This window comes from Dendronephthya gigantea, unplaced genomic scaffold (genome assembly GCF_004324835.1).
Source record: "Dendronephthya gigantea isolate DGI-Jeju-01 unplaced genomic scaffold, DenGig_1.0 000195F, whole genome shotgun sequence".
NCBI lineage: Eukaryota > Metazoa > Cnidaria > Anthozoa > Malacalcyonacea > Nephtheidae > Dendronephthya > Dendronephthya gigantea.
In genome coordinates, this window is record NW_021163205.1 from 309,611 (window position 1) to 336,037 (window position 26,427).

Consider the following 26,427-nt stretch of genomic DNA (forward strand, 5'->3'; position numbering starts at 1 on the left):
TTATTATGATTAATTTGCTAATTATGATCAAAATCATCATCATGATCATCATGGTTGCTATTGCAATTATAATTTAATATGATTAATATGCTAATTATGATCAAGATCATCATAATGATCATCATGGTTGCAATTGCAACCATAAATTATTATGATTAATATGCTAATTATAATCAAGATCAGCATAATGATCATCATAGTTGCCATGGTAACCATCATTTATTATGACTAATAGGCTAATTATGATCAAGATCATCATAATGATCATCATAGTTGCCATGGCAACCATTATTTATGACGATTAATATGGTAATTATGATTAAAATCATCCTAATGATCATCATAGTTGCCATTGCAACCATAATTTATTATGATTAATATACTAATTATGATCAAGTTCATAATAATGATCATCTTAGTTGCCATGGCAACCATCATTTATTATGAATAATATGCTAATTATAATCAAAATCATCCTAATGATCATCATAATTGACATTAAACCATCATTTATTATAATTAATATGCTAATTATGATCAAAATTATCATCATGAGCATCATGGTTGCCATAGCAACCATCATTTATTATGATTAATATGCTAATTATAATTACAATCATCATAATGAGCATCAATGTTTCCATGGCAACCATAATTTTTTATGATTAATATGTTAATTTTGATCAAAATCATCATAATGATCATCATGGTTGCAATTGCAACCATAAATTATTATGATTAATATGCTAATGATAATCAAGATCAGCATAATGATCATCATAGTTGCTATGGCAATAATAATTTAATATGATTAATATGCTAATTATGATCAAAATCATCATAATGAGCATCAAGGTTGCTAATGCAACCATAATTTATTATGATTAATATGCTTATTATAATCAAAATCATCATAATGTTCATCATAGTTGCCATTACAAATATCATTTATTATGAATTATATGCTAATTATAATCAAGATCATCATTATGGTCATCATAGTTGTATGGCAACCATCATTTATTATGATTAATATGCTAATTATAATCAAAATCATCATAATGAGCATCATAATTGCTATGGCAACCATCATTATTAAGGTTAGTATGCTAATTATGATCAAGATCATCATAATGATGATCATTGTTGCCATAGCAACCATAATTTATTATGATTAGTATGCTAATTATGGTCAAAGTCATCATAATGATCATCATGGTTGCCATTGCAACCATAATTTATTATGATTTATATGCTAATTATGATCTAGATCACCATAATGATCATCATAGTTGCCATAGCAACCATCATTTATTATGATTAATATGCTAATTATGATCAAAATTATCATAATGAGCATCATAGTTGCCAGAGCAACCATAATTTATTATGATTAATATGCTAATTATGATCAAGATCATCATAATGATCATCATGGTTGCCATTGCAACCATAATTTATTATGATTATTATGCTAATTATGATCAAGATCATCATAATGATCATCTTAGTTGCTATGGCAACCATAACTTGTTATGATTAATATGATAATTATAATCAAAATCTTCATAATGATCATCCTGGTTGTCATGGCAACCATCATTTTTTATGATTAATATGCTAATTATGATCAAGATCGTCATAATGAACATCATAGTTGCCATGGCAACGCTCATTTATTATGATTAGTATGCTAATTATGGTCAAAGTCATCATAATGATCATCATGGTTGCCATTGCAACCATCATTTATTATGATGAATATGCTAATTATGATCTAGATCACCATAATGATCATCATAGTTGCCATGGCAACCATCATTTATTATGAATAATATGCTAATTATGATCAAGATCATCATAATGATCATCATAGTTGCCATAGAAACAAGCATTTATTATGATTACTATGGTAATTATGATCAAAATCATCATCATGATTATCATGGTTGCTATTGCAATTATAATTTAATATGATTAATATGCTAATTATGATCAAAATCATCACAATGATCATCATGGTTGCAATTGCAACCATAAATTATTATGATTAATATGCTAATTATAATCAAGATCAGCATAATGATCATCATAGTTGCCATGGTAACCATCATTTATTATGACTAATAGGCTAATTATGATCAAAATCATCATAATGATCATCATAGTTGCCATTGCAACCTTAATTTATTATGATTAATATGCAAATTATGATCAAGATCATCATAATGATCATAATTGTTTCAATTGCAACCATAAATTATTATGATTAATATGCTAATTATAATCAAGATCAGCATAATGATCATCATAGTTGCCATGGTAACCATCATTTATTATGACTAATAGGCTATATATGATCAAGATCATCATAATGATCATCATAGTTGCCATGGCAACCATCATTTATGACGATTAATATGGTAATTATGATCAAAATCATCATCATGATTATCATGGTTGCTATTGCAATTATAATTTAATATGATTAATATGCTAATTATGATCAAAATCATCCTAATGATCATCATAATTGACATTAAACCATCATTTATTATGATTAATATGCTAATTATGATCAAAATCATCATAATGAGCATCATGGTTGCCATGGTAACCATCATTTATTATGATTAATATGCTAATTATAATCAAAATCATCATAATTAGCATCATGGTTGCCATAACAACCATCATTTATTATGATTAATATGCTAATTATGATCAAAATCATCATAATAAACATCATGGTTGCTATGGCACACTGCATGAAAAGCGCCGTATTCCAAGGTATTCACATGTGAATACGGGTGTGAATAAAACACATATTGCAAGCGTATTCCGACATGGAATATTAGTGTTAATACGGCAGCGTATTCTTCAGTATTCTAAGTGTGAATACGCTGTGAATATGCCGCGTATTCTGACCAATATTCACACTTGGAATATCTCACTTCTCACTTAATCCGTGTTTGCACAAAATAAATTCATCAGCTGACATTTTTAAACTTTATTTTGAATGCTGAAAAATTGAAGTGGAATTTTATAAATAATTTGGCGCAAAAACCAAAAAGCGCGCTTTCGAGTTTAATAAACATTGAACGAGGAGATCATGCGTTTGTGGCTGTAAGAAATCTTTTTAACGCTTATAAATAAGGGAAGAGATTGAAGGATGCCAAGGGCTTGGTAAAGTCTGGAAACTCTGGTCGCAGTTAAAGAGCATGCCGGCGAGTATTTGTATACTACGATTCCCACGAAGTCTAATGAATAAAATGCGCGAAATAGAAATGAGATTGCATGGCGCGATTTCCACAGCATCTTATGTTCGCTAATACGTGTAAAATGATAACGAATATTAACCGTATTTCAAGGATTTTTTATTGTTCAAAACCGAAAACGCATATACTGTTTGTGCGTAAGGGACCTCTTCGGTGAGTGACTAAATATCGTGCAGTTGAATTCAATAGCCGGCCTATAGACTATACCCTATGACCATGTTGGGAGTAATCTCAACATTTTATAAACAAATTACCTGGTGATAAGAGGTTAATGGGTTGTGCGTTCGCAGCCTGTGCGAATGTTTAGGCATTTATTGTCCCTCAAGTCTGTCCATTAAGGAAAATATCAATATGAACAAACATGCATAATCTTTAGGTTGCCATGTTAATTTGCTTAGCAGTCATACACATTGCAATGGTAGGTTTATCCACAGTAAATGTGGTTTATCAAGGTTGATCAAATGCAATACTAAGATTTCAGTCAATTATTTAAGTTTTATACAGTCCTTAACAGATCATGTACATGTGATCGGTTACAACATTTCACATTTTATAAAATATTATTGGAACATCACGAATTGTTCAAAAATATGTAGCAAAAACACAGCCTATCATGAACTTCTACTAAGCTGTTATGATTTTCAATCTTTCATCAGCTGATTGTTAATTTATAAGCAATGTTGTTTTAGTATATATGAAACATTGCTCCTGGAGTATGTCAGAAATTATACTTAATAGTAAATTGTTGAGCAAAGCAAGTGATGTTTTTTCACTTGGTAAGATATTAAAAACTATAGGTGAGCAGATAATGAATCAGGAACTTCTTTCACTGGGTGAAAAATCCTCTTCATCTTTAGCAAAGTTAAGGCCAACTCTTTTGGGAATTTTCTCAATCTTGCAACCCCTGATGGCTAAAAACAATTAAAACCACCCTAAAGCAATTATTGAACAAAATACATAGCAAACTTTCTTAAGCTATAATAGATTATTATCCGAAAGGTTAATGATAATGGTAAAAGCTGATGTTGCATGCATGGCCATTTGTTTTTATTGTTGTGCATAGAATTTATGCAGTGTAATGAAATTATAATATTCCTAGGAGAATGTATATGTACAATGTACAATGTACACACCATTCATATAATTTGGAAGCTAATCAATTAGGGTAAAAATGGAAACAAATTCTTCCATGAACTTAAAGCTGTATATACACATAGCTACTCCTAGTATGCAAACATCGAGAAGCTGTAGTAAACTCATCTACACTTTAATGGTATATTCTTTAAGTATTGTGATTATAATTTATGTACGGAAAAGTAATTGCAAACAAATCAGTAAACAGTCTCAGTTATAAATTATGATGAGGGCAATGTTAAAAGGCTTCACTTAAAAACACAGTCTAGCATGAACTTCTAAGCTGTTAAGATTTCTGTCTTTGGGCAGCTGGTTGTTAAGATTCCTATCTTTTGGCAACCAGTTCAATAGCTATTCTGTGGTAAATATTAGTGTAAATATAATTCATATATGCTAAAAGGAAAAATATAGGCCATTATTTTGTTAAAAAATATGTATTATATATAACTAAAAAACAGTCTGGCTTTGATTTCTAAGCTGTTAAGATTTCTGTCTTTGGGCAGCTGATTGTTAAGATTTCAATCTTTTGGCAATCAATCATTAGCTATTCTGTGACAATTATATAACAATATATATCTATAATATATAAATTTTGCCTAAAATATAAAAAACCCTCATGAAATGCACCAATGCACCTCATTTCAATGCATCTTGAAACGTCTATCTAAGGGTTATGTTATGTTAAAGTTATGATTACAGCAGCTTTCTGAATATTTGTGGTAGGTAAGAAAGTAATGTCCCTTTTCAGTATTGGCAAACTTTTAAATTTTGTTTGTATTGAGTATGGCTTTGAAATGGCAAACATTTGTACCTACTATAATTAGTGTGTGATGGAGGTAGGATTGATGAAAACCATCATACAATTTATTTATACAAGCAGGTACAGTTAGCTGTGTACAAATTAGCTACAATAAACACAATCGTAATCTATTTATATTAATAAAAACAAAAAAAGTGATGAGCCCAGCCGTAAAAGCGTTGGCCTCGCACTATTGTTGTTGTGTTGTGTTGTTTCAGGACTATAGTATGACATAACTCTTGTTATTATTAAATAACTTACCTGATTTTAGCGCCGCCACAAGAATTATTTTGGGGCATCGCGAACATCTTTAACAATTCAAAGTTGAACAGCTTGAACTTCTGTTGAAACCACGCATTTATATATAAGCGCCCTGGTTGAAACCAATTGACATTTGTGCCATGTTATCGTTTTGTAAACAAAGGGAACTGGACAACTTTTGCGAGGAATCATTTAAAGACATTTATTTGTTATTGTTATACGACCTCCGAATTTCGCCATTTATTCGCAATTTCGCCGCAATTCCTTGGCGCAAAAAATGTCACTAACATGTCGAAGGGGAAATTTCCCAAAGGAAATTTCCTACGATTTCCCAACACTGAACTGTATATATTACAGATGCTTTTGACGATACAGAATCATCAACTTTCTACCCATGTGTTTACGTATCCAAGCAAAAATAAAAGTATTTTTTTATATATAACTTCTTTTACACAGGTAATTCAAGAAATTGATGGATATTTCTCTTTTTATACAGCTTTTTTACGACTTACGAGGCTACTCAGCGCTCATTGACTGAGGATATACGATACTCGACATCCCTGCGGCAGCAAAAAAATTAATCAAATAAAAATCATCGTGCGTTTGGTAACATTTATTGTCTTTATTGTCTGTCGCCTAAACAAATCAAGTGCAATTTCAATTTCTGACCGTGATGAGAAGAAATGCTGGATAACAGTTGACACCGGCATTGAACTGAAACAACCTTTGCCTATTCCGTGGTATATAAACGCATTTCCTGCAATATTTACACAATATAACTCGTTGATTATCCCGTATTCATGCGTACAATAACATTTTCTATGCCGAAGTGTGAATACTAGGTCTTGAAAATATTCACAGAGTATTCGAAGGTATTCTAGGTCAGAATACGCGGTGTGTTTTATTCACAGGTATTCACATCGGAATACTCCAATATTCCGAGGATATTCAGAGTGAATATCTGTGAATACGTGTGAATATGGACCATATTCAAACTCATATTCGCACGTATTCACCTGTGAATACGCGGTTTTTCATGCAATGCAACCATGATTTATTATGATTAATATGCTAATAATGATCAAAATTATCATAATGAATATCATACTTGCCATAGCAATCATCATTTTTTTATGATTAATATGCTAATTATGATCAAAATCATCATAATGAGCATCATGGTTGCAACCACCATAGTAACGATAATTTATTATGAAATAATATGCTAATTAGGATCAAGATCATCATAATGATCATCATTATTGCCTTGGCAAGCATCATTTATCAATAATATGCTAATTATGATCATGATCATCATAATGATCATCATAGTTGCTATGGCAACCATAATTTATTATGATTAATATGATAATTATGATCAAAATCATCATAATGAGCATCATGTTTTCCATGGCAACCATCACTTATTATGATTAATATACTAATTATGATCAAGATCATCATAATGATCATCATAGTTGCCATGGCAACTACCATTTATTATGATTAATATGCTAATTATGAACAAAATCGTCATAATGATCATCATGGTTGCCATAGCAACCATAATTTATTATGATTACTATGCTAATTATGATCAAAATCATCATAATGAGCATCATGGTTGCTATGGCATTCATCATTTATTATGATTAATATGCTAATTAAGATCAAGATCATCGTAATGATCATCAAAGTTGCCATGGCAACCATCATTTATTATAATTAATATGCTAATTATGATCTAGATCATCATAATGATCATCATAGTTGCCATTGCAACCATAATTTATTATGAATTAAATGCTAATTATGATCAAAATTATCATAATGAGCATCATAGTTGCTATGGCAACCATAATTTATTATGATTAATATGCTTATTATGATCAAGATCATCATAATGATCATCTCAGTTGCCATAGCAACCATCATTTATTATGATTACTATGGTAATTATGATCAAAATTATCATAATGAGCATCATGCTTGCCATGGCAACCATCATTTATTATGATTAATATGCTAATTATGATCAAAATCATCATAATGATCATCATAGTTGCCATGACAACCATCATTTATTATGATTAATATGCTAATGATGATCAAAATTATCATAATGAGCATCATGGTTGCCATAGCAACCTTCATTTTTTATGAATAATATGCTAATTATGATCAAGATCATCATAATGATCATCATAGTTGCCATGGCAACAATCATTTATTATGATTAAGATGCTAATTATGATCAAAATCATCATAATGAGAATCATGGTTGCCATAGCAACCATAATTTATTATGATTAATATGCTAATTATATTCAAAATCATCATAATGAGCATCATGGTTGCAATTGCAACCATAAATTATTATGATTATTTCGCTAATTATAATCAAGATCAGCAAATGATCATCATAGTTGCTATGGCAATAATAATTTAATATGATTAATATGCTAATTATTATTAAAATCATCATAATGAGCATCAAAGTTGCTAATGCAACCATAATTTATTATGATTAATATGCTAATTATAATCAAAATCATCATAATGTTCATCATGGTTGCCATTACAAATATCATTTATTATGATTAATATGCTAATTATAATCAAGATCATCATTATGGTCATCATAGTTGTATGGCAACCATCATTTATTATGATTAATATGCTAAATATAATCAAAATCATCATAATGAGCATCATAATTGCTATGGCAACCATCATTTATTAAGATTAGTATGCTAATTATGATCAAGATCATCATAATTATCATCATAGTTGCCATGGCAACCATCATTTATTATGAATAATATGGTAATTATGATCAAAATCATCATAATGATCATCATAGTTGCCATATCAACCATAATTCATTATGATTAATATGCTAATTATGATCAAGATCATCATAATGACCATCATAGTTGCCATGGCAACCATCATTTATTATGATTAATTTGCTAATTATGATCAAAATCATCATAATAATGATCATAGTTGCCATATCAACCATAATTCATTATGATTAATATGCTAATTATGATCAAGATCATCATAATGACCATCATAGTTGCCATGGCAACCATCATTTATTATGATTAATTTGCTAATTATGATCAAGATCATAAACATGATCATCATATTTGCCATAGCAACCATCATTTAATATGAATAATAGGCTAATTATCATCAAGATAATCATAATGATCATTATAGTTGCCATTGCAACCATCATTTATTATGATTAATATGCTAATTATGATCAAAATCATCATAATGATCATCATATTTGCCATAGCAACCATAATTTATTATGATTAATATGCTACTGATGATCAAGATAATCATAATCATCATCATAGTTGCAATGGCAACCATAATTTATTATGATTAATATGCTAATTATGATCAAAATCATCATAATGAGCATCATGGTTGCTATGGCAACCATCCTTCATTATGATTAATATGCTAGTTATGATTAAGATCATCATAATGATCATCATACTTGCCATGGAAACCATCATTTATTATGAATAATATGCTAATTATGATCAAAATCATCATAATGATCATCATAGTTGCCATGGCAACCATCATTTATTATGATTAATATGGTAATTATGATCAAGATCATCATAATGATCATCATGGTTACCATGGTAACCATTATTTATTATGATTAATATGCTAATTATGATCATGATCATCATAATGATCATCATGGTTGCAAATGCAACCATTTTTTATTATGATTATTATGCTAATTATGATCAAGATCATAATAATGATCATCATAGTTGCCATAGCAACAATCATTTATTATGAATAATATGCTAAATATGGTCAAAATCATCATAATAATCATCATAGTTGCCATAGCAACCATAATTTATTATGATTAATAGGCTAATTATGATCAAGATAGTCATAATGATCATCATAGTTGCAATGGAAACCATAATTTATTATGATTAATATGCTAATTATGATCAAAATCATCATAATGAGCATCATGGTTGCTATGGCAACCATCCTTTATTATGATTAATATGCTAGTTATGATTAAGATCATCATAATGATCATCATACTTGCCATGGAAACCATCATTTATTATGAATAATATGCTAATTATGATCAAGATCATCATAATGATCATTATAGTTGCCATAGCAACCATCATTTATTATGATTAATATACTAATTATGATCAAAATCATTATAATGGGCATCATGGTTGCCATGGCAACTATCATTTATTATGATTAATATGTTAATTATGATCAAGATCATCATAATGATCATCATGGTTGCAAGGCAACCATCATTTATTATGATTAATATGCTAATTATGATCAAAATCATCATAATGATCATCATAGTTGCCATGGCAACCATCATTTATTATGATTAATATGGTAATTATGATCAAGATCATCATAATGATCATCATGGTTACCATGGTAACCATTATTTATTATGATTAATATGCTACATATGATCATGATCATCATAATGATCATCATGGTTGCAAATGCAACCATTTTTTATTATGATTATTATGCTAATTATGATCAAGATCATAATAATGATCATCATAGTTGCCATAGCAACCATCATTTATTATGAATAATATGTTAAATATGGTCAAAATCATCATAATAATCATCATAGTTGCCATAGCAACCATCATTTATTATGATTAATAGGCTAATTATGATCAAGATAATCATAATGATCATCATAGTTGCAATAGCAACAATAATTTGTTATGATTAATATGCTAATTATGATCAAAATCATCATAATGAGCATCATGGTTGCTATGGCAACCATCCTTTATTATGATTAATATGCTAGTTATGATTAAGATCATCATCATGATCATCATACTTGCCATAGCAACCATCATTTATTCTGATTAATATGATAATTATGATCAAGATCATCATAATGATCATCATATTTGCCATAGCAACCATAATTTATTATGATTAATATGCTACTGATGATCAAGATCATCATAATGATCATCATAGTTGCAATGGCAACCATCATTTATTATGATTAATATGGTAATTATGATCAAGATCATCATAATGATCATCATGGTTACTATGGTAACCATTATTTATTATGATTAATATGCTAATTATGATCATGATCATCATAATGATCATCATGGTTGCAAATGCAACCATTTTTTATTATGATTATTATGCTAATTATGATCAAGATCATAATAATGATCATCATAGTTGCCATAGCAACCATCATTTATTATGAATAATATGCTAAATATGGTCAAAATCATCATAATAATCATCATAGTTGCCATAGCAACCATAATTTATTATGATTAATAGGCTAATTATGATCAAGATAGTCATAATGATCATCATAGTTGCAATGGAAACCATAATTTATTATGATTAATATGCTAATTATGATCAAAATCATCATAATGAGCATCATGGTTGCTATGGCAACCATCCTTTATTATGATTAATATGCTAGTTATGATTAAGATCATCATAATGATCATCATACTTGCCATGGAAACCATCATTTATTATGAATAATATGCTAATTATGATCAAGATATTATGATCATTATAGTTGCCATAGCAACCATCATTTATTATGATTATTATACTAATTATGATCAAAATCATTATAATGGGCATCCTGGTTGCCATGGCAACCATCATTTATTATGATTAATATGCTAATTATGATCAAAATCATCATAATGATCATCATGGTTGCAAGGCAACCATCATTTATTATGATTAATATGCTAATTATGATCAAAATCATCATAATGATCATCATAGTTGCCATGGCAACCATCATTTATTATGATTAATATGCTAATTATGATCAAGATCATCATAATGATCATCATGGTTACCATGGTAACCATTATTTATTATGATTAATATGCTACATATGATCATGATCATCATAATGATCATCATGGTTGCAAATGCAACCATTTTTTATTATGATTATTATGCTAATTATGATCAAGATCATAATAATGATCATCATAGTTGCCATAGCAACCATCATTTATTATGAATAATATGTTAAATATGGTCAAAATCATCATAATAATCATCATAGTTGCCATAGCAACCATCATTTATTATGATTAATAGGCTAATTATGATCAAGATAATCATAATGATCATCATAGTTGCAATAGCAACAATAATTTGTTATGATTAATATGCTAATTATGATCAAAATCATCATAATGAGCATCATGGTTGCTATGGCAACCATCCTTTATTATGATTAATATGCTAGTTATGATTAAGATCATCATCATGATCATCATACTTGCCATGGCAACCATCATTTATTCTGATTAATATGATAATTATGATCAAGATCATCATAATGATCATCATATTTGCCATAGCAACCATAATTTATTATGATTAATATGCTACTGATGATCAAGATCATCATAATGATCATCATAGTTGCAATGGCAACCATAATTTATTATGATTAATATGCTAATTATGATCAAAATCATCATAATGAGCATCATGGTTGCTATGGCAACCATCCTTTATTATGATTAATATGCTAGTTATGATTAAGATCATCATAATGATCATCATACTTGCCATGGAAACAATCATTTATTATGAATAATATGCTAATTATGATCAAGATCATCATAATGATCATTATAGTTGCCATAGCAACCATCATTTATTATGATTGATATACTAATTATGATCAAAATCATTATAATGGGCATCATGGTTGCCATGGCAACTATCATTTATTACGATTAATATGTTAATTATGATCAAGATCATCATAATGATCATCATGGTTGCAAGGAAACCATCATTTATTATGATTAATATGCTAATTATGATCAAAATCATCATAATGATCATCATAGTTGCCATAGCAACCATCATTTATTATGATTAATATGGTAATTATGATCAAGATCATCATAATGATCATCATGGTTACCATGGTAACCATTATTTATTATGATTAATATGCTAATTATGATCATGATCATCATAATGATCATCATGGTTGCAAATGCAACCATTTTTTATTATGATTATTATGCTAATTATGATCAAGATCATAATAATGATCATCATAGTTGCCATAGCAACCATCATTTATTATGAATAATATGCTAAATATGGTCAAAATCATCATAATAATCATCATAGTTGCCATAGCAACCATCATTTATTATGATTAATAGGCTAATTATGATCAAGATAATCATAATGATCATCATAGTTGCAATGGCAACCATAATTTGTTATGATTAATATGCTAATTGTGATCAAAATCATCATAATGAGCATCATGGTTGCTATGGCAACCATCCTTTATTATGATTAATATGCTAGTTATGATTAAGATCATCATCATGATCATCATACTTGTCATGGCAACCATCATTTATTCTGATTAATATGATAATTATGATCAAGATCATCATAATGATCATCATATTTGCCATAGCAACCATAATTTATTATGATTAATATGCTACTGATGATCAAGATCATCATAATGATCATCATAGTTGCAATGGCAACCATAATTTATTATGATTAATATGCTAATTATGATCAAAATCATCATAATGAGCATCATGGTTGCTATGGCAACCATCCTTTATTATGATTAATATGCTAGTTATGATTAAGATCATCATAATGATCATCATACTTGCCATGGAAACCATCATTTATTATGAATAATATGCTAATTATGATCAAGATCATCATAATGATCATTATAGTTGCCATAGCAACCATCATTTATTATGATTAATATACTAATTATGATCAAAATCATTATAATGGGCATCATGGTTGCCATGGCAACTATCATTTTTTATGATTAATATGTTAATTATGATCAAGATCATCATAATGATCATCATGGTTGCAAGGCAACCATTATTTATTATGAATAATATGCTAATTATGATAAAAATCTACATAATGAACATCATAGTTGCCATGGCAACCATAATTTATTATGATTAATATGCTTATTTTGATCAAAATCATCATAATGAGCATCATATATGCTAATTATGCTCAAGATCATCATAATGATCATCACGGTTGCAAGGGCAACCATCATTTATTATGATTAATATGCTAATTATGATCAAGATCATAATAATGATCATCATAGTTGCCATGGAAACCATCATTTATTATGAATAATATGCTAATTATCATCAAGATTATCATAATGATCATTGTAGTTGCCATAGCAACCATCATTTATTATGATTAATATGCTAATCATGATCAAAAACATTATTATGGGCATCATGGTAGCCATATCCACTATCATATATTATGATTAATTTGCTAATTATGATCAAAATTATCATAATGAGAATCATGGTTGCCATAACAACCATAATTTATTATGATTAATATGCTAATTATGATCAAAGTCATCATAATGATCATCATGGTTGCCATAGCAACCATAATTTATTATGAATAATATGCTAATTATGACCAAGATTATCATAATGAGCATCATGGTTGCCATGGCAACCATCATTTAATATGAATAACATGCTAATTAAGATCAAGATCATCATATTGATCATCATAGTTGCCATGGCGACTATCATTTATTACGATTAATATGCTAATTATGATTAAAATCATCATAATGAGCATCATGGTTGCAATTGCAACCATAATTTATTATTATTAATATCCTATTTAAGATCAAGATCATCATAATGATCATCATAGTTGCAATAGCAATCATAATGAGCATCATAGTTGCCATTGCAACCATCATTTATTATTATTAATATGCTATATATGATCAAGATCATCATAATCATCATCATGGTTGCCATGGCAACCATAATTTATAATGATTTATATGCTAATTATGATCTAGATCATCAAATTGATCATTATAGTTGCTATGGCAACCATCATTTATTATGATTAATATGCCAATTATGATCAAAATTATTATAATGAGCATCATGGTTGCCATTGCAACCGTCATTTATTATGAATAATATGCTAATTATGATCAAAATCTACATAATGATCATCATAGTTGCCATTGCAACCATAATTTATTATGATTAATATGCTAATTATGATCAAGATCATCATAATGATCATCATAGTTGCCAATAAAACAATCATTTATTAAGATTTATATGCTAATTATGATCAAAATCATCATAATGAGCATCATAGTTGCAATGACAACCATCATTTATTATGATTAATATGCTAATTATGATCAAAATCATCATAATGATCATCATGGTTGCCATAGCAACCATAATGTATTATAATCAAAACGCTATATATAATCAAAATCATCATAATGATCATCATGTTTGCCATAGAACCATAATTTATTATGATTAATATGCTAATTATGATCAAGATCATCATAATGATCATCATAGTTGCCATAACAACCAGCATTTATTACGAATAATATGGTATTTATGATCAAAATCATCATTATGATCATCATGGTTGCCATTGCAACCATAATTTATTAGGATTAATATGCCAATTATGATCAAAATCATCATAATGGGCATCATTGTTGCCATGGCAACCATAATTTATCATGATTAATATGCCAATTATTATCAAAATTATCATAATGAGCATCATGGTTGCTATGCTATGGCAACCATCATTTATTATGATTAATATGCTAATTATGATCCAGATAATCATAATAATCTTCATAGTTGCCATAACAACCATCATTTATTATGATTAATATGCTAATTATGATCAAAATTATCATAATGAGCATCATGGTTGCCATGCCATGGCAACCATCATTTATTATGATTAATATGCTAATTATGATCAAGATAATCATTATAATCATCATAGTTGTTATGGCAACCATCATTTATTATTAAAAATATGCTAATTATATTCAAAATCATCATAATGAGCATCATGGTTGCCATGGTAACCAACATTTATTATGATTAATATGCTATTTATGATCAAAATTATCATAATGATCATCATGGTTGCCATGGTAACCATCATTTATTATGATTAATATGCTAATTATGATCAAAATCATCATAATGATCATCATGGTTGCCATAGCAACCATAATTTATTAAGATTAATATGCTAATTATAATAAAAATCATCATAATGATCATCATAGTTGCCATTGCCACCATCATTTATTACGATTAATATGGTAATTATGATCAAAATCATCATAATGTTTATCATGGTTGCCATGGCAACAATAATTTATTATGATTAATATGCTTATTATGATCAAGATCATCATAATGATCATCATAGTTGCTATGGCAACTATCATTTATTATGATTAATATGCTAATTATGATCAAAATCATCAAAATGAGCATCATGGTTGCTATGGTAACCATCATTTATTATGATTAATATGCTAATTTTGATCAAGATTATCATAATGATCATCATAGTTGCTATATCAACCTTCATTTTTTATGATTATTATGCTAATTATGATCAAAATTATCATAATGAGCATCATGGTTGCCATGGCAACCATCATTTATTATGATGAATATGCTGATTATGATCAAGTTCATCATAATGATCATCATAGTTGCCATTACAACCATCATTTATTATGATTAATATGCTAATTATGATAAAAAATCATCATAAAGAGCATCATAGTTGCCATGGCAACCATACTTTATTATGATTAATATGCTAATTATGATCAAAATCATCATAATGATCATCATAGTTGCAATAGCAACCATCATTTATTAAGATTAATAAGCTAATTATGATCAAGATAATTATAATCATCATCATAGTTGCCATGGCAACCATCATTTATTATGATTAATATGCTAATTATCATAAAAATCATCATAATGATCATCATATTTGCCATAGCAACCATAATTTATTATGATTAATATGCTAGTGATGATCAAGATCATCATAATGATCATCATAGTTGCCATATCAACCTTCATTTTTAATGATTAATATGCTAATTATGATCACAATTATCATAATGAGCATCATAGTTGCCATTGCAACCATTATTTATTATGATTAATATGCTGATTATGATCAAGATCATCATAATGATCATCATAGTTGCAATTACAACCATCATTTATTATGATTAATATGCTAATTATGATAAAAATCATCATAATGAGCATCATAGTTGCCATGGCAACCATACTTTATTATGATTAATATGCTAATTATGATCAAAATTATCATAATGAGCATCATGGTTGCCATGGCAACCATCATTTATTATGATTAATATGCTAATTATGATCAAGATCATCATAATGATCATTATAGTTGCCATAGCAACCATCATTTATTATAATTAATATGCTAATTATGATCAAGATTATCATAATGATCATCATAGTTTCCATGGCAACCATCAATTAATATGATTAATATGCTAATTATGATCAAGATCATCATAATGATCATCATAGTTGCCATGGCAACCATCATTTATTATGATTAATATGCTAATTATGATCAAGATCATCATAATGATCATCATGGTTACCATGGTAACCATTATTTATTATGATTAATATGCTAACTTTGATCATGATCATTATAATGATCATCATGGTTGCAAGGGCAACCATTTTTTATTATGATTATTATGTTAATTATGATCCTGATTATCATCATGATCGTCATGGTTGTCATAGTAACCATAATTTATTTTGATTAATATCTAATTTTGATCAAAATCATCATAATGATCATCATAGTTGCCATAGCAACCATCGTTTATTATGATTAATAGGCTACTGATGATTAAGATCATCATAATGATCATCATAGTTGCAATGGCAACCATAATTTATTATGCTTAATATGCTAATTATGATCAAAATCATCATAATGAGCATCATGGTTGCTATATCAACCATCTTTTATTATGATTAATATGCTAGTTATGATTAAGATCATCATAATGATCATCATACTTGCTATGGAAACCATCATTTATTATGAATAATATGCTAATTATGATCAAGATCATCATAATGATCATTGTAGTGGCCATAGCAACCATCATTTATTATGATTAATATGCTAATTATGATCAAAATCATTAATATGGGCATCATGGTTTCCATGGCAACTATCATTTATTATGATTAATATGCAAATTATGATCAAGATCATCATAATGAGCATCATGGTGCCATGGCAACCATCATTTATTCTGATTAATATGCTAATTATGATCAAGATCATCATAATGATCATCATAGTTGCCATTGCCACCATCATTTATTACGATTAATATGGTAATTATGATCAAAATCATCATAATGTTTATCATGGTTGCCATGGCAACAATAATTTATTATGATTAATATGCTTATTATGATCAAGATCATCATAATGATCATCATAGTTGCTATGGCAACTATCATTTATTATGATTAATATGCTAATTATGATCAAAATCATCATAATGAGCATCATGGTTGCCATGGCAACCATCATTTATTATGATTAATATGCTAATTATGATCAAGATAATCATAATGATCATTATAGTTGCCATAGCAACCATCATTTATTATAATTAATATGCTAATTATGATTAAGATCATCATAATGATCATCATGGTTGCAAGTGCAACCATCATTTATTATGATTAATATGCTAATTATGATCAAGATCATAATAATGATCTTCATAGTTGCGATAGCAACCACCATTTATTATGAATAATATGCTAATTATGATAAAAATCATCATAATGATCATCATAGTTGCCATGGCAACCATAATTTATTATAATTAATAAGCTAAATTTGATCAAAATCATCATAATGAGCACCATGGTTGTTATAGCAACTATCATTTAGTTTGATTAATATGCTAAAAATGATCAAGACCATCATAATAATCATCATAGTTATATTGGAAACCATCATTTATAATGATTAATATGCTAATTATGATCAAGATCATCATAATGATGATCATAGTTGCCATACCAACTATCATTTATATGATTAATATGCTAATTATGATCAAAATCATCATAATGATCATCATATTTGCCATAGCAACCATAATTTATTATGATTAATAAGCTAAATATGATCAAAATCATCATAATGAGCATCATGGTTGCCATGGCAACTATCATTTATTATGATTAATATGCTAATTATGATCAAGATCATCATAATTATCATCATTGTTGTCATCGCAACCATCCTTTATTATGATTGATAGGCTAATTATGATTAAGATCATCATAATGATCATCATGGTTGCAATGGCAACCATCATTTATTATGATTAATATGCTAATTATGATCAAGATCATAATAATGATCATCATAGTTGCCATGGCAACCATCATTTGTTATGATTAATATGCAAATTATGGCCAAAATCATCATAATGATTTTCATAGTTGACATGGCAACCATCATTTATTATGATTAATATGCTAATTATGATCAAGATCATCATAATGATCATCATAGTTGCGATGGCAACCATCATTTATTATGAGTAATATGCTAATTATGATAAAAATCATCATAATGATGATCATAGTTGCTATGGCAACCATCATTTATTATGATTAATATGCTAATTATGATCAAAATCATCATAATGATCATAATATTTGCCATAGCAACCATAATTTATTATAATTAATAAGCTAAATATGATCAAAATCATCATAATGGGAATCATGGTTGCCATGGCAACTATCATTTATTATGATTAATATGCTAATTATGATCAAGATCATCATGATGATCCTCATAGTTGCCATGGCAACCATCATTTATTTTGAATAATATGCTAATTATGATAAAAATCATCATAATGATGATCATAGTTGCTATGGCAACCATAATTTATTATGATTAATATGCTAATTATGGTCAAAATAATCATAATGATTATCATGGTTGCCATTACAACCATCATTTATTATGATTAATATGCTAATTATGATCAAGGTCATCATAATGATCATCATAGTTGCAATAGCAACCATCATTTATTATGATTAATATGCTAATTATTATTCAAGATCATAATAATGATCATCATAGTTTTCATAGCAACCATCATTTATTATGAATAATATGCTAATTATGATAAAAATCATCATAATGATCATCATAGTTGCCATGGCAACCATCATTTATTATGATTAATATGCTAATTATGGTCAAAATCATCATAATATTTTATCATGGTTGCCATTACAACCATCATTTATAATGATTAATATGCTAATTATGATCAAGATCATCATAATGATCATCATATTTGCCATAGCAACCCTAATTTATTATAATTAATAAGCTAAATATGATCAAAATCATCATAATGAGAATCATGGTTGCTATGGCAACTATCATTAATTATGATTAATATGCTAATTATGATCAAGATCATCATAATGATCATCATAGTTGCCATGGCAACCATCATTTATTATGAATAATATGCTAATTATGATAAAAATCATCATAATGATGATCATAGTTGCCATGGCAACCATAATTTATTATGATTAATATGCTAATTATTGTCAAAATAATCATAATGATTATCATGGTTGCCATTACAACCATCAGTTATTATGAATAATATGATAATTATGATAAAAATCATCATAATGATCATCATAGTTGCCATGGCAACCATAATTTATTATAATTAATAAGCTAAATATGATCAAAATCATCATAATGAGCATCATGGTTGTCATAGCAACTATCATTTAGTATGATTAATATGCTAAAAATGATCAAGATCATCATAATAATCATCATAGTTGTAATGGCAACCATCATTTATAATGATTAATATGCTAATTATGATCAAGATCATCATAATGATGATCATAGTTGCCATACCAACTATCATTTATTATGATTAATATGCTAATTATGATCAAAATCATCATAATGATAATCATATTTGCCATAGCTAATATGCTAATTATGATCAAGATCATAATAATGATCATCATAGTTGCTATAGCAACCACCATTTATTATGAATAATATGCTAATTATGATAAAAATCATTATAATGATCATCATAGTTGCCGTGGCAACCATCATTTGTTATGATTAATATGCAAATTATGGCCAAAATCATCATAATGATTTTCATAGTTGACATGGCAACCATCATTTATTATGATTAATATGCTAATTATGATCAAGATCATCATAATGATCATCATAGTTCCGATGGCAACCACGGTGGTCGGTTGCTATGCATTTTGCTCCCGGAAGTGCGGGCTCGCATCAAGCAAGCGGTTTTCCCCATAACAACGCAAAATATGGCGGGCAATAGCGATGCAGTTAGCGATGTTTTATCTAGACTTTCTAACATGAATCTCGGCTCATCTAACGATGATACAGAGCGATCCGAACATTTTTGGAATAGGGCTACTATAGAAATGAAGTTTAGTGTAGAAAAGCTTTGGCTGGACGCTGTATGGAAGTGTAAGGACAAGCCAAACTATGGTATGCGTAATCTTGATGCCATTCTAGAGGAGCGCGCTTCAAACAAATTTGAGCTGACTGGGCCGCTGATAGATGGTTTTCTTGGCGAATTGGGAAAATCTATACATGCAAAGCTCGGAAGATCTCGCAATACTGGATTAATGCCACCTGTGAGACTGTTTGTGCCCTTTACTATCTTGCGACACATATTCAACATCGCTGTTGGTTATGGCGGGAAGCTGACAAGCACTAGCAAAACGATGTCCGTGACAATAGAAACATTTGAAAATGCGTCGAAAGTGTTTTCTCCTTTGAGGTTCTCTGGGACGAACTTCTTGAAAAAGAGGCACTTCGAGAAAGTTAACGAAAATGGCAGAAATATTTTCAAGTACTCCGGGAGGGCTGCAGTTGTTGTTGGCAAATGTACTCCTTTGCTGTTTGAGTACAATATGAAACAGCAAAAGCTAACAACAACTTTCTACATCCAGAGGTACAACAAAGAAGATTTCTCGTTGGATTTGCGTCTTCAGGCACTCATCAACAAAATGTAAATATACTGTATATACTATATAATTTAATTGTTCTGTTTTTATTACATACTTTACTGTCCTGAGTCTGGGAGCTGCTGATCATAAACCATTAAGTTTAAACAATTTTGCAAGGCAATGCAAGCTTTCTACTTTATATGCACTGGTCATTGCACTTGTACGATTGCATGGCGACTTTAGTAATTACAATAACTTGTAGGCACACCACATAAGTATTAAATACTGCAAAGCTTTCGGTCTGTTAACCCGGACCTTCATCAGTGCAATGATAATAATAATTCATATTGCACTGTTGAAGGTCCGGGTTAACAGACCGAAAGCTTTGCAGTATTTAATACTTACGTGGTGTACCTACAAATTATTACCATTATCTCTTGTTCACCTATTAAGCTGCATTGTGCCTGGGTGTGCAAATTTACAAAATTAGCAATAAATTCTGGAGTAAAACACTTATGGACAGATGTGTGTGAGATTTCTATTACAGTACCATTTTCATAGTGGACATTTACATTTACATGATATAATACTTATTGGGTTAGATATTAAAATTATGGATAACATCAAACTATGAATGCAAAGGTACTGATATATGTGAGGTTTGAATTTCCAATCATAGTATGACATGAACTATATTAGAGATTATATATACCATTACATAGATCATAAACTATATGAAACAATATTACATGTATTTGGATTATTAAATCATGTTATATGCAACAGGTTGTATTGATGTTGTTACCATGTACATAAATTTTCATAATTTTTCACTCTAATAAATGGCATATGCCCAAAAAACAGTTTTCGATTTCACTAATTTTACAGTTATAAACCAACCTTTATATTTTGATCAATTTTCCTACATTCACAATCACAATCTGCATTTAAGGATGCCACACTCAAATTGTTGCAATTGAATATCAGTGACAATGGCAATATTATTCAAACAAAGCATTTTTCAGAGCGAGCCTTCTTAGTTTTCAATATAGGAAATGCCTTCACTGGCAAATGAATACACTTTTGTACTTTCCATCTATCACACTTATATGTGGTCATGTTAAGTTGTATGTACTGTAGGTATTTCTTCTTAAAATGATATCATTGTAAGTTTGATAGATGGAAAAATTTCAAACAAGTAAACTGCAATAACAAGGAATTTTTAAGGAAATCAAGGAATTTTTAATATGTACATTTTGTACATAGCCCAAAATCTTTGAATTTTGACATTTTTTCAATTGAAAACTCTTTCGATGGATAAGGACCTACACTGATTTCTATAAATTGAATGGAATACATTTAAGAGTCAGCAGATAATGCTCCTTCAAGACGCCTTATAAGAATACCCTTCTTACCAGAAGTGGAAAGTCCTTTTGTCCTCAAGTGGTTTTTAAGCTGTTCTACCGTCAAAGATTTTAAGTTACCAACTGAAATAGCTGCAGATTGAAGCACATTGGTATGTACAACATCTGTGTGCACTTTTAACCCTGCTGTATCTGGAAATCGTTCGTTACATGTACTGCAAGTAATGGGTTTAAGTATTGCAACAACTTCTGAAGACAACTTTCGTTGTTGTGCACATTGAACAACATGTCTTGCATCAAGACACACACTACAATATGCCTGCTGAACTGCAACCTTCTTTCTACCACAGTCGCACCAAAAAGGTTCATTACAATGAGGAGGTTTACGGGACCGAAAATGTGAGGCATAAGATGATGGCGAAGGTTGGTGCTCAGGTAGGTAAAATGACCTAACATAGTTTGCCCTCATAATCTGCCACCACTTTCCATTATTGTCACATTTCCTTGATCTATTAGTCAAAGAAAGTTCTGCTTTAAGTCCAGCATGCTTGGACTCTTTGGCTTGCAGGGATAGTATGCCAAAACCAATACCATATTGATCATACAACTTCCGTGCATGATATGGTATAGCATATGCCACTGTCCAGACAGTAACATTAATGCTTCCAGGAAAGAAAAGGACTAGCATATTAAAGTAATGTTGGCAGAATTCTTCTAGCTGATCAATTTCACCAAGGGACTGGACATGAATTTTATTAAATAATCCACCAGCATTCCTTAAGTATTCTGCTATCTTAGAAAGAGCTAACCTCTTCAGCTTTTCCCCCTCTGTCTCATCCGGATATTCTAAGCCATCAACAAGTCGGTAGCAATGTCGGGCAAGAACTATTGCCTGCTCACCAATAAGACGGATACTTAGCTTGTTGAAGCGTTTTGCTTCATCACTGTAATGCTCTTCTAGCTTTGACCTTAAATAGGCTAGCCCACATCCATGCACTGAAGAATTACTAGTACAAGGTTTATTCGATACAGCACTTGCGGCATTTTTGAGCATGATATTCATGTTGTCAGCAGCCGTTTGCTTTTGCAAGTTTAGCACTGAAAATTGCCTGGTAATTTCAGGTGAAACCTTAGAAATATCAACAGTATCAACACTTGGGCTACCTAACAATACATTCTCATTATTCACACTGCATGAAACTACTACACCACTTTCTGAAACAGCTAACCCATTAAGAGAAGACCCTGTTAAAGGAATTAAATTAGCAACAGCAGTATCATTACACACACTTTCAGAAACTTCCAATCCAACAGGTGCAGACAGTATCTCTATAAACCTGTCAAAAAGCCCCCGTCTCAATGCCTCACTATAAATTAGATCGAGAAAATGCTGCCAGGCATTGATCTCACAATGAAGTGGATCTGGTTTCACTCGATCGGCAAAAATCCCAATTCGGGGCTTTCCCAATTGACGAATGCCATTGTCAGCCATAAAAGAAAGTTTCTTAGCATGTATAGCCTTAACACTAAGTTCTTTTGGGAGGGTAGCAAGATATGTATTTACCATATCCAAGTGCTTCTCACGGATATCACAAGAATAGGGCTGCCACAAATTATCACTAAAACCAATACTGCCACCCATGGTACACATATTACCTTTATGAACATTCGCATATGGAGAAGGGTATGTTGCTGCATTGTTCACCTCGTTGCAGCCCCAGTTCTGCCAGCTCATATCTGCACTAGGCTGGAATTCAAAAGTACATTCCCTCTGACACACAGTAAAAACACTTGATTCAAGCAACAGCATTTCATCAGTATGCTGTTGCCAAAGAGACTCAAGAACCTCATGCTTCTCACCAAGACTAACACAATGCAAAAGATATTGGAATTCTCTACTCCTAACCCTTTCTCCTAAATTCCAAATGTCAAACTACCTATCGACATTGTGAGCTGGCTGGTTTCAGGGGCACCATCGTCGGAGAACTGGAAAATAAAATGGTTAGTATTGCCATTGAACCACACAAGCTGCCGGCAGAGATGTGGCAACCTTAAATGCAGATCAATTATCATGAACACTAGACCTGTTACTGTCCTGGTGACACCAGGTACATTAGGAATTTGACTAACACTACCTATATCTAGGGTTTTGACAAATTTCTCAACACTCTCATCTGATATTTTGGAGAGGGAGACTTGAATGTCAAGACCCAAACACTTAACATTACGAGGGATCCATACTTCATTATTTGCATCAAACACAGTTGACTGTGTTTTACACAGCAAGTTATATTTCCGGCGTGACAAGAAATTTTCATACTTGAATGAAATAGCTTGTGTCATGGAACTTTCTGACTGGCTTAAGCCTTTCATAACTTCACAGGCTATACCTTCTAAATATTTTCCTCGTTTATATTTGCCAATAAGATTGTCCATCAGTTCTTTTGGGGCATTTGCTGCTACCAAATCCCAAGCGCCAAGCAGTGAAGCTTCTTCTCCCCCATGGATATACTCCAAAACATTTTTTGTCTCTTGCCGTCTTCTGTAGCGAAGGCTTGAGGTGCGGCTTGTAATATGTTCAATTGTTGTCCTAGTGTTTTCTCTTCTCGCTCGTGAATAACCTTTCTGGTCAAGAAGAGTTTTTAGCTTCTCATACTGCCTGGTAATTTCATCTAGCTTTACTTGTTGCTCGGCTATTTCTGTTTCATTGGCTTCTTTTTCTTCAAGTGAAGTGTTCAATTCATTTTCTGTCAAAGAATGAAACAAACTATAAGGGGCAAAACATTCTTCTACAGGCAATTATGTGTATTATCTTAGACTGAGTATAGGAATAATAAATTACATGGGATCTAAAAGCCCAAAACACTCGGTTTACTATTAGTAACTCAAATATAAGACATACTTGCAGTTGCTAGTTTCTCAGCAGCGGAGTTAACTTCCTCGGCGATTTCCTGACGCTTTACAAGTATTTCTTGCTCAGCATGAGAAATATCAGCTTGCCTTCTGTCGACATCGTCAGTGTCCTTTCGTACTTCTCGTTGGCTATTCTTCAGTTTATAGAACGCCGATTCCTCCCAAAAACGGTTGAATTGCTTTTGCGAATTGCATTTTCCGACGTGGTACCTAACCTTGCTACATTTTCGGCTTTTTATACATTGTAAAGGCAAGCTATAATAAAATGCACAACAGGGGTCGAGCAATCAATATGGCGAAATACAATGAAAGCAAAATATGCAAATTTATTTCGATTTACAGCGCACTTTCTTACCTTTGTTGCGGGCCACTGGCCATCCATATATTTAAATTACTGATAAATCTCAATTTTCCCCTTGAGATTTTTTTTTCTAATGCTGTTTAATCGTGTTTCTTAGGAGAATATATCGTGAAAATTGACGATATCTGACCTTTCTTGTCAATTTCTCCCAAGATATAAAAACGAAGTGGGGGTTGCCAAGGGGGATCTGTTTATATATACAATATCTTACTTAGGGTACCCCCCAAGGTAGTTTTAAGTCCTA

At 30.2% G+C, this 26,427-nt stretch overlaps 1 pseudogene; it reads right to left on the bottom strand.

Annotated features, from left to right (window-relative positions):
* Positions 1 to 22,815: 22,815 nt before the first annotated feature.
* Positions 22,816 to 26,200, bottom strand: LOC114539029 (annotated as a pseudogene).
* Positions 26,201 to 26,427: the final 227 nt, after the last annotated feature.